Here is a 10,976-nt window from a genome sequence, read left to right as displayed (position 1 = left end):
GTGTGATGGAGAGTGTGTCGCGGGGTGTGTGTGTGTGTGAAGGAGAGTGTGTCGCGGGGTGTGTGTGTGTGTGATGGAGAGTGTGTCGCGGGGTGTGTGTGTTTGATGGAGAGTGTGTCGTGGGGAGTGTGTGTGTGATGGAGAGTGTGTCGTGGGGAGTGTGTGATGGAGAGTGTGTCGTGGGGTGTGTGAGTGTGATGGAGAGTGTGTCGTGGGGAGTGTGTGATGGAGAGTGTGTCGCGGGGTGTGTGTTATGGAGAATGTGTCGCGGGGTGTGTGTGTGTGTGAAGGAGAGTGTGTCGCGGGGTGTGTGTGTGTGTGATGGAGAGTGTGTCGTGGGGAGTGTGTGATGGAGAGTGTGTCACGGGGTGTGTGTGATGGAGAATGTGTCGCGGGGTGTGTGTGTGTGTGATGGAGAGTGTGTCGTGGGGTGTGTGTGTGTGTGATGGAGAGTGTGTCGCGGGGTGTGTGTGTGTGATGGAGAGTGTGTCGCGGGGTGTGTGTGTGTGTGATGGAGAGTGTGTCGCGGTGTGTGTGTGTGTGATGGAGAGTGTGTCGTGGGGTGTGTGTGTGTGTGTGTGATGGAGAGTGTGTCGCGGGGTGTTTGTGTGTGATGGAGAGTGTGTCGCGGGATGTGTGTGTGTGTGATGGAGAGTGTGTCGCGGGGTGTGTGTGTGTGATGGAGAGTGTGTCGTGGGGTGTGTGTGTGTGATGGAGAGTGTGTCGCGGGGTGTGTGTGTGTGATGGAGAGTGTGTCGCGGGGTGTGTGTGTGTGATGGAGAGTGTGTCGCGGGGTGTGTGTGATGGAGAGTATCGCGGGGTGTGTGTGTGATGGAGAGTGTGTCGTGGGGTGTGTGTGTGTGCGATGGAGAGTGTGTCGCGGGGTGTGTGTGATGGAGAGTGTGTCGCGGGTTGTGCGAGTGTGATGGAGAGTGTGTCGCGGGGAGTGTGTGATGGAGAGTGTGTCGTGGGGTGTGTGTGTGATGGAGAGTGTGTCGCGGGGTGTGTGTGTGTGATGGAGAGTGTGTCGCGGGGTGTGTGTGATGGAGAGTGTGTCGTGGGGTGTGTGTGTGTGTGATGGAGAGTGTGTCGCGGGGTGTGTGTGTGTGTGATGGAGAGTGTGCCGCGGGGTGTGTGTGTGTGATGGAGAGTGTGTCGCGGGGTGTGTGTGTGTGTGATGGAGAGTGTGTCGCGGTGTGTGTGTGTGTGATGGAGAGTGTGTCGCGGTGTGTGTGTGTGTGATGGAGCGTGTGTCGCGGGGTGTGTGTGTGTGATGGAGAGTGTGTCGCGGGGTGTGTGTGTGTGTGATGGAGAGTGTGTCGCGGGGTGTGTGTGATGGAGAGTGTGTCGCGGTGTGTGTGATGGAGAGTGTGTCGCGGGGTGTGTGTGTGATGGAGAGTGTGTCGCGGGGTGTGTGTGTGTGATGGAGAGTGTGTCGCGGGGTGTGTGTGTGTGATGGAGAGTGTGTCGCGGGGTGTGTGTGATGGAGAGTGTGTCGCGGGGTGTGTGTGTGATGGAGAGCGTGTCGTGGGGTGTGTGTGTGTGATGGAGAGTGTCTCGTGGGGTGTGTGTGTGTGATGGAGAGTGTGTCGCGGGGTGTGTGTGTGTGATGGAGAGTGTGTCGCGGGGTGTGTGTGTGTGATGGAGAGTGTGTCGTGGGGTGTGTGTGTGTGAGATGGAGAGTGTATCGTGGGGTGTGTGTGTGTGTGATGGAGAGTGTGTCGCGGGGTGTGTGTGATGGAGAGTGTGTCGCGGTGTGTGTGATGGAGAGTGTGTCGCGGGGTGTGTGTGTGATGGAGAGTGTGTCGCGGGGTGTGTGTGTGATGGAGAGCGTGTCGCGGGGTGTGTGTGTGTGATGGAGAGTGTGTCGCGGGGTGTGTGTGTGTGATGGAGAGTGTGTCGCGGGGTGTGTGTGTGTGTGATGGAGAGTGTGTCGCGGGGTGTGTGTGTGTGATGGAGAGTGTGTCGCGGGGTGTGTGTGTGTGATGGAGAGTGTGTCGCGGGGTATGTGTGTGATGGAGAGTGTGTCGCGGGGTGTGTGTGTGTGATGGAGAGTGTGTCGCGGGGTGTGTGTGTGATGGAGAGTGTGTCGCGGGGTGTGTGTGTGATGGAGAGTGTGTCGCGGGGTGTGTGTGATGGAGAGTGTGTCGCAGGGTGTGTGTGATGGAGAGTGTGTCGTGGGGTGTGTGTGTGTGTGATGGAGAGTGTGTCGGGGGGTGTGTGTGTGTGTGATGGAGAGTGTGTCGCGGGGTATGTGTGTGATGGAGAGTGTGTCGCGGGGTGTGTGTGTGTGATGGAGAGTGTGTCGCGGGGTGTGTGTGTGATGGAGAGTGTGTCGCGGGGTGTGTGTGTGATGGAGAGTGTGTCGCGGGGTGTGTGTGATGGAGAGTGTGTCGCAGGGTGTGTGTGATGGAGAGTGTGTCGTGGGGTGTGTGTGTGTGTGATGGAGAGTGTGTCGCGGGGTGTGTGTGTGTGATGGAGAGTGTGTCGGGGGGTGTGTGTGTGTGTGATGGAGAGTGTGTCGCGGGGTTTGTGTGTGTGATGGAGAGTGTGTCGCGGGGTGTATGTGTGTGTGATGGAGAGTGTGTCGCGGGGTGTGTGTGTTTGATGGAGAGTGTGTCACGGGGTGTGTGTGTGATGGAGAGTGTGTCGCAGGGTGTGTGTGATGGAGAGTGTGTCGTGGGGTGTGTGTGTGTGTGATGGAGAGTGTGTCGCGGGGTGTGTGTGTGTGATGGAGAGTGTGTCGCGGGGTGTGTGTGTGTGTGATGGAGAGTGTGTCGTGGGGTGTGTGTGTGTGAGATGGAGAGTGTGTCGTGGGGTGTGTGTGTGTGAGATGGAGAGTGTGTCGTGGGGTGTGTGTGTGTGTGTGATGGAGAGTGTGTCGCGGGGTGTGTGTGATGGAGAGTGTGTCGCGGTGTGTGTGATGGAGAGTGTGTCGCGGGGTGTGTGTGTGATGGAGAGTGTGTCGCGGGGTGTGTGTGTGATGGAGAGTGTGTCGTGGGGTGTGTGTGTGTGATGGAGAGTGTGTCGTGGTGTGTGTGTGTGTGATGGAGAGTGTGTCACGGGATGTGTGTGTGTGATGGAGAGTGTGTCGCGGGGTGTGTGTGTGTGATGGAGAGTGTGTCGTGGGGTGTGTGTGTGTGAGATGGAGAGTGTGTCGTGGGGTGTGTGTGTGATGGAGAGTGTGTCGTGGGGTGTGTGTGTGTGAGATGGAGAGTGTGTCGTGGGGTGTGTGTGTGTGTGATGGAGAGTGTGTCGCGGGGTGTGTGTGATGGAGAGTGTGTCGCGATGTGTGTGATGGAGAGTGTGTCGCGGGGTGTGTGTGTGATGGAGAGTGTGTCGCGGGGGTGTGTGTGTGATGGAGAGTGTGTCGTGGGGTGTGTGTGTGAGATGGAGAGTGTGTCGTGGGGTGTGTGTGTGTGATGGAGATTGTGTCACGGGATGTGTGTGTGTGATGGAGAGTGTGTCGCGGGGTGTGTGTGTGATGGAGAGTGTGTCGTGGGGTGTGTGTGTGTGAGATGGAGAGTGTGTCGTGGGGTGTGTGTGTGATGGAGAGTGTGTCGCGGGGTGTGTGTGTGATGGAGAGTGTGTCGCGGGGTGTGTGTGTGTGATGGAGAGTGTGTCGTGGGGTGTGTGTGTGTGCTGGAGAGTGTGTCGCGGTGTGTGTGATGGAGAGTGTGTCGCGGGGTGTGTGTGTATGATGGAGAGTGTGTCGCGGGGTGTGTGTGTGTTCTGGAGAGTGTGTCCCGGTGTGTGTGTGTGTGATGGAGAGTGTGTCGCGGGGTGTGTGTGTGATGGAGAGTGTGTCGCGGTGTGTGTGTGTGATGGAGAGTGTGTCGCGGGGTGTGTGTGTGTGATGGAGTGTGTGTCGCGGTGTGTGTGTGTGATGGAGAGTGTGTCACGGGGTGTGTGTGTGATGGAGAGTGTGTCGCGGGGTGTGTGTGTGATGGTGAGTGTGTCGCGATGTGTGTGTGTGATGGAGAGTGTGTCGCGGTGTGTGTGTGATGGTGTGTGAGTGTGATGGAGAGTGTGTCGCGGTGTGTGTGTGTGTGATGGAGTGTGTGTCAGGGGGTGTGTGTGTGATAGAGAGTGTGTCGCGGTGTGTGTGTGTGATGGAGAGTGTGTCGCGGGGTGTGAGTGTGATGGAGAGTGTGTCGCGGTGTGTGTGTGTGATGGAGAGTGTGTCGCAGGGTGTGTGTGATGGAGTGTGTGTCGCGGTGTGTGTGTGTGTGATGGAGAGTGTGTCGGGGTGTGTGTGTGTGATGGAGAGTGTGTCGCGGGGTGTGTGTGTGTGTGATGGAGAGTGTGTCGGGGTGTGTGTGAGTGTGATGGAGAGTGTGTCACGGTGTGTGTGTGTGATAGAGAGTGTGTCGCGGGGTGTGTGTGTGTGATGGAGAGTGTGTCGCGGTGTGTGTGTGTGATGGAGAGTGTGTCGCGGTGTGTGTGTGTGTGATGGAGAGTGTGTCGCGGTGTGTGTGTGTGATGGAGAGTGTGTCACGGGGTGTGTGTGTGTGATGGAGAGTGTGTCATGGGGTGTGTGTGTGTGATGGAGAGTGTGTCGCGATGTGTGTGATGGAGAGTGTGTCGCGGGGTGTGTGTGTGTGATGGAGAGTGTGTCATGGGGTGTGTGTGTGTGATGGAGAGTGTGTCGCGGGGTGTGTGTTTGTGATGGAGAGTGTGTCGCGGTGTGTGTGTGTGATGGAGAGTGTGTCACGGGGTGTGTGAGTGTGATGGAGAGTGTGTCGCGGGGTGTGTGTGTGATGGAGAGTGTGTCACGGGGTGTGTGAGTGTGATGGAGAGTGTGTCGGGGTGTGAGTGTGATGGAGAGTGTGTCGCGGTGTGTGTGTGTGATGGAGAGTGTGTCGCGGGGTGTGCGTGTGTGATAGAGAGTGTGTCGCGGGGTGTGTGTGTGATGGAGAGTGTGTCGCGGTGTGTGTGTGTGATGGAGAGTGTGTCACGGGGTGTGTGAGTGTGATGCAGAGTGTGTCGCGGGGTGTGTGTGTGTGATGGAGAGTGTGTCACGGGGTGTGTGAGTGTGATGGAGAGTGTGTCGGGGGGTGTGTGTGTGTGATAGAGAGTGTGTCGTGGGGTGTGTGTGTGATAGAGAGTGTGTCGCGGGGTGTGTGTGTGATAGAGAGTGTGTCGTGGGGTGTGTGTGTGATAGAGAGTGTGTCACGGGGTGTGTGTGTGTGATGGAGAGTGTGTCGGGGTGTGATTGTGATGGAGAGTGTGTCGCGGGGTGTGTGTGTGTGATGGAGAGTGTGTCACGGGGTGTGTGAGTGTGATGGAGAGTGTGTCGCGGGGTGTGTGTGTGATGGAGAGTGTGTCGTGGGGTGTGTGTGTGTGATAGAGAGTGTGTCGTGGGGTGTGTGTGTGTGATGGAGAGTGTGTCGCGGTGTGTGATGGAGTGTGTGTCAGGGGGTGTGTGTGTGTGATAGAGAGTGTGTCGGGGGGTGTGTGTGTGTAATAGAGAGTGTGTCGGGGTGTGAGTGTGATGGAGAGTGTGTCGCGGGGTGTGTGTGTGTGATGGAGAGTGTGTCACGGGGTGTGTGAGTGTGATGGAGAGTGTGTCGGGGTGTGAGTGTGATGGAGAGTGTGTCGTGGGGTGTGTGTGTAATAGAGAGTGTGTCGCAGGGTGTGTGAGTGTGATGGAGAGTGTGTCGGGGTGTGAGTGTGATGGAGAGTGTGTCGCGGGGTGTGTGTGTGTGATGGAGAGTGTGTCACGGGGTGTGTGTGTGTGATGGAGAGTGTGTCACGGGGTGTGTGAGTGTGATGGAGAGTGTGTCACGGGGTGTGTGAGTGTGATGGAGAGTGTGTCGTGGGGTGTGTGTGTGTGATGGAGAGTGTGTCGGGGGGTGTGTGAGTGTGATGGAGAGTGTGTCGGGGTGTGAGTGTGTGTGATGGAGAGTGTGTCGCGGGGTGTGTGAGTGTGATGGAGAGTGTGTCGCGGGGTGTGTGTGTGATGGAGAGTGTGTCGGGGTGTGAGTGTGTGTGATGGAGAGTGTGTCGCGGGGTGTGTGAGTGTGATGGAGAGTGTGTCGTGGGGTGTGTGTGTGATGGAGAGTGTGTCGGGGTGTGAGTGTGTGTGATGGAGAGTGTGTCGCGGGGTGTGTGAGTGTGATGGAGAGTGTGTCGCGGGGTGTGTGTGTGTGATGGAGAGTGTGTCACGGGGTGTGTGTGTGTGATGGAGAGTGTGTCACGGGGTGTGTGAGTGTGATGGAGAGTGTGTCACGGGGTGTGTGAGTGTGATGGAGAGTGTGTCGGGGTGTGAGTGTGATGGAGAGTGTGTCCTGAGGTTCCGATTGCCCTCCACTCTGTAATTGTAAAGCAGCCGTTGCGGAGTCAGTGTGTTCTGAAGGTGTTTGCTGTGAAATAGTGCTTTCTCCTGGGCCTGGGAGAGGGAGCTCTGGTAATAACATGGCTTCCAGATGCTGGGAACCAGAGTCTAGATCAGAATGGTGCTGGAAAAGCACAGCTGGTCAGGCAGCATCCGAGGAGCAGGAACATCGACATTTCGGGCCAAAGCCCCTCATCAGGAATAAAGCTGATGGTTGATTTGAGTCAACAAAGTGACTCTGTTTGTTGGCGGCATTCTTGGCCTGTGCCCCCGAGATGCCAGGTGAACACCGCACTGCACTTCCAGAGCGGCCAGTGAAAACCTCTCTGAATGGCAGCTCATCCAACAGAATGACAACTGCACTCTCAGCCACATGCTGCCCCGTTGTGCGACAGGCAACGCTTCTCAATCTCATCGGGCGAAGGTTTATCTCCCTGGAGGGTCTGCGAGATTGCTCTGGGAAGAATGAATGGGCTCTATTTCACCGCCCAGAGCCTGGAGACTTGCAGCTCCCTGTTCCCTCACTCAGAACTCAGGCAGACCATTCACACAAACTGTTTGACCAACGAAAAACATACTTTGAGGTAAAAACAAGGAGTGCAGATGCTGGAAACCTGAGTCTAGATCAGAGTGGTGCTGGAAAAGCACAGCAGTTCAGGCAGCATCCGAGGAGCAGGAAAATCGACGTTTCGGGCAAAAGCCCTTCATCAGGAATAAAGACAGTGAGCCTGAAGCGTGGAGAGATAAGCTAGAGGAGGGTGGGGGTGGGGAGAGAGTAGCATAGAGTACAATGGGTGAGTGGGGGAGGAGATGAAGGTGATAGGTCAAGGAGGAGAGGGTGGAGTGGATAGGTGGAAAAGAAGATAGGCAGGTCGGACAAGTTCGGACAAATCAAGGGGACAGTGCTGAGCTGGAAGTTTGAAACTAGGGTGAGGTGGGGGAAGGGGAAATGAGGAAGCTGTTGAAGTCCACATTGATGCCCTGGGGTTGAAGTGTTCCGAGGTGGAAGATGAGGCGTTCTTCCTCCAGGCATCTGGTGGTGAGGGAGCGGCGGTGAAGGAGACCCAGGACCTCCATGTCCTCGGCAGAGTGGGAGGGGGAGTTGAAATGTTGGGCCACGGGGCGGTTTGGTTGATTGGTGCGGGTGTCTCGGAGATGTTCCCTAAAGCGCTCTGCTAGGAGGCGCCCAGTCTCCCCAATGTAGAGGAGACCACATCGGGAGCAACGGATACAATAAATGATATTGGTGGATGTGCAGGTGAAACTTTGATGGATGTGGAAGGCTCCTTTAGGGCCTTGGATAGAGGTGAGGGAGGAGGTGTGGGCACAGGTTTTACAGTTCCTGCAGTGGCAGGGGAAAGTGCCAGAATGGGAGGGTGGGTCGTAGGGGGTTGTGGACCTGACCAGGTAGTCACGGAGGGAACGGTCTTTGCGGAAGGTGGAAAGGGGTGGGGAGGGAAATATATCCCTGGTGGTGGGGTCTTTTTGGAGGTGGCGGAAATGTCGGCGGATGATTTGGTTTATGCGAAGGTTGGTAGGGTGGAAGGTGAGCACCAGGGGCGTTCTGTTCTTGTTACGGTTGGAGGGGTGGGGTCTGAGGGCGGAGGTGCGGGATGTGGACGAGATGCGTTGGAGGGCATCTTTAACCACGTGGGAAGGGAAATTGCGGTCTCTAAAGAAGGAGGCCATCTGGTGTGTTCTGTGGTGGAACTGGTCCTCCTGGGAGCAGATACGGTGGAGGCGGAGAAATTGGGAATACGGGATGGCATTTTTGCAAGAGGTAGGCTGGGAAGAGGTGTAATCCAGGTAGCTGTGGGAGTCAGTGGGTTTGTATAAAATGTCAGTGTCAAGTCGGTCGTCATTAATGGAGATGGAGAGGTCCAGGAAGGGGAGGGAGGTGTCAGAGATGGTCCAGGTAAACTTAAGGTCAGGGTGGAATGTGTTGGTGAAGTTGATGAATTGCTCAACCTTCTCGTGGGATCATGAGGTGGCGCCAATGCAGTCATCAATGTAGTGGAGGAAGAGGTGGGGAGTGGTGCCGGTGTAATTACGGAAGATCAACTGTTCTACGTAGCCAACAAAGAGACAGGCATACGTGTGCCCATGGCTACCCCTTTGGTCTGGAGGAAGTGGGAGGATTCAAAGGAGAAATTGTTAAGGGTGAGGACCAGTTCGGCCAAACGAATGAGAGTGTTGGTGGAAGGGTACTGTTGGGGACATTGGGAGAGGAAGAAACAGAGGGCTTGGAGGCTCTGGTCATGGCGAATGGAGGTGTAGAGGGATTGGATATCCATTGTGAAGATGAGGGGTTGGGGGCCGGGGAAACGGAAGTCTTGGAGGAGGTGGAGGGCGTGGGTGGTGTCTCGAACGTATGTGGGGAGTTCCTGGACTAGGGGTGAAAACATTCCTCACCAAAGAGGAGAAAAGCAATTTGCCCGAATTGGTGGGGAACTCCCACAGAGGGGAAACTGAAGTAAATCTGTTCAGAAATGGTGCCAGACAAATTGATGGGATGGACCAATCATCGAGGCCTGATAATCTCCTGAAGGAAGTGAACAGCTTCCACAGATTGGAGGGGAGCTAATGTAACCTCACTGTTTAAAACTGGCAAGAGAGAGAAACGAGACAATGATAGACCAGTGATTGGGACACTGGTAATGGGGAAGATGTGAGAGTCCATGTCAGGATTTTACACCAGAGCACTTCGAAGGACAAGGGCAGAACCAGACACAGTCAACTTCTGTTATAAAAGGCTTCAGAAACTGAGATGAAGTTTTTGAGGACATAACCATGACTGTTGACTGGAGGAACCAATGGGTGTGATTTATCTCAGAATATTGTTGACAAAGTTCCATATAAGAGATTAATGTGTCAAATTAAGGTACATGGGATTCAGGGGAGTGAATTGAGGTAGTTAAAAAAGTAGGAATAAGTGTCAGGAAGTGACAAGAGGGGTACCACAGAGCTCAGTACAAGGCCCTCAACCATCATACACCCAGGACTTCGATGAAGGAACTCAATGTAATATCTCCAAATTTGCAGATGACACTGTCATCCAGTGATCCATGGGCCAAAAATTAGCCCATTCCACATTGACCCCAAATTAGGAGAAAGTGAGGACTGCAGATGCTGGAGATCAGAGCTGAAAAATGTGGTGCTGGAAAAACACAGCAGGTCAGTCAGCATCAAAGGAGCAGGAGAATCGACGGTTTGGGCATAAGCCCTTCTTCAGGAATTCCACACTTTTCAAGACAGAACATTAGCCCATTCCACATTGACCCCCAGCTGGAGAAATCTGGCAAGACAGAAAATTAGCCCATTCCCAGGGGAGGGTCGGCCGAGAGCAGGGACACAGGGGAGGGACCCAGGGGAGGGTCGGTCGGGAGTGGGGACACAGGGGAGGGACCCAGGGGAGGGTCGGCTGGGAGTGGGGACACAGGGCAGGGACCCAGGGGAGGGTCGGCTGAGAGCAGGGACACAGGGCAGGGACCCAGGGGAGGGTCGGCCGAGAGCGGGGACCCAGGGCAGGGACCCAGAGGAGGCTCGGCTGGGAGCAGGGACACAGGGGAGGGTCAGCCGGGAGTGGGGACACAGGGGAGGGACACAGGGGAGGGTCGGTCGGGAGCGGGGACCCAGGGGAGGGACACAGGGGAGGGTCGGTCGGGAGCGGGGACCCAGGGGAGGGTCGGCTGGGAGCGGGGACCCAGGGGAGGGACCCAGGGGAGGGTCGGTCGGGAGCGGGGACCCAGGGGAGGGTCGGCTGGGAGCGGGGACCCAGGGGAGGGACCCAGGGGAGGGTTGGTCGGGAGCAGGGACCCGGGGAGGGTCGGCTGGGAGCGGGGACCCAGGGGAGGGTCGGCTGGGAGCGGGGACCCAGGGGAGGGTCGGCTGGGAGCGGGGACCCGGGGAGGGACCCAGGGGAGGGTCGGTCGGGAGCGGGGACCCAGGGGAGGGTCGGCTGGGAGCGGGGACCCAGGGGAGGGACCCAGGGGAGGGTCGGTCGGGAGCGGGGACCCGGGGAGGGTCGGCTGGGAGAGGGGACCCGGGGGAGGGTCGGTCGGGAGCGGGGACCCAGGGGAGGGACCCAGGGGAGGGTCGGTCGGGAGCGGGGACCCAGGGGAGGGACCCAGGGGAGGGTCGGTCGGGAGCGGGGACCCAGGGGAGGGTCGGCCGGGTGTGGGGACCCAGGGGAGGGTCGGCTGGGAGAGGGGACCCGGGGGAGGGTCGGTCGGGAGCGGGGACCCAGGGGAGGGTCGGTCGGGAGCGGGGACCCAGGGGAGGGTCGGCCGGGAGCGGGGACCCAGGGGAGGGTCGGTCGGGAGCGGGGACCCAGGGGAAGGTCGGCCGGGAGCGGGGACCCAGGGGAGGGACCCAGGGGAGGGTCGGTCGGGAGCGGGGACCCAGGGGAAGGTCGGCCGGGAGCGGGGACCCAGGGGAGGGACCCAGGGGAGGGTCGGTCGGGAGAGGGGACCCAGGGGAGGGTCGGCCGGGAGCGGGGACCCGGGGGAGGGTCGGTCGGGAGAGGGGACCCGGGGGAGGGTCGGCTGGGAGCGGGGACCCAGGGGAGGGACCCAGGGGAGGGTCGGCCGGGAGCGGGGACCCAGGGGAGGGACCCAGGGGAGGGTCGGTCGGGAGCGGG

The sequence above is a fragment of the Chiloscyllium punctatum genome, chromosome 1 (assembly GCF_047496795.1).
Source record: "Chiloscyllium punctatum isolate Juve2018m chromosome 1, sChiPun1.3, whole genome shotgun sequence".
NCBI classification, from domain to species: domain Eukaryota; kingdom Metazoa; phylum Chordata; class Chondrichthyes; order Orectolobiformes; family Hemiscylliidae; genus Chiloscyllium; species Chiloscyllium punctatum.
This window is presented reverse-complemented; position numbering follows the sequence as displayed.